Genomic DNA, 605 nt, shown 5'->3' with positions numbered 1-605 from the left:
CGGCGGCACGGGCTTCGAGGAGATTCGTGGCAAATAGCCATGAGGCAACTAGAGGTGTTATTAAGAGGCTGGAAGCAGTTTTCTGCGCAATAATGAGCAATTTAAATGAAATGATTGGCAGCGAAAAGATGCATGTTGTCTTAATATAGTAATTTTTAATTAAAAATAATAATAATGTACATAAATATAATAGAAAATTTATATATTGCACAAAATTAAGCCATTAAGTTAAAATAATTATTCAAAAAATAATAATTTAAAATATAAAAAAATTCAGTAAAAAAAAAAAATTAACGCAGCCGGTAGGATTCGAACCTACGCTCCCAGAGGGAATCTGATTTCGAGTCAGACGCCTTAACCACTCGGCCACGACTGCTCACAACGTATGCTTGCTCAATGACGCATACCAAACCAGCTGCTGCATTAATCGCATGTAGAACATTTAAATGGAGAGAGAGCACTTTATTACCGACATTTCTTTTTTGGGGATGATTGTTGCGATTGTAGCTAAAATATCAAAATTTGTATTCCCAAAATATTAGCCAATTTTATTGTGATAACTGCAAGATTGACCGTTATATGCTGTAAAATGTTATATTCTGTGA

General features: G+C 34.0%; 1 non-coding gene across 1 annotated transcript; it reads right to left on the bottom strand.

Moving 5' to 3' along the window:
* Positions 1-294: 294 nt before the first annotated feature.
* Trnas-cga (transfer RNA serine (anticodon CGA)) lies at positions 295-376 on the bottom strand. The gene has a single exon. It is a non-coding gene; the product is annotated as a tRNA-Ser (tRNA).
* Positions 377-605: the final 229 nt, after the last annotated feature.

Source organism: Bactrocera dorsalis, chromosome 4 (assembly GCF_023373825.1).
Source record: "Bactrocera dorsalis isolate Fly_Bdor chromosome 4, ASM2337382v1, whole genome shotgun sequence".
In the NCBI taxonomy this organism is placed as follows: domain Eukaryota; kingdom Metazoa; phylum Arthropoda; class Insecta; order Diptera; family Tephritidae; genus Bactrocera; species Bactrocera dorsalis.
This window is presented reverse-complemented; position numbering and strand designations above follow the sequence as displayed.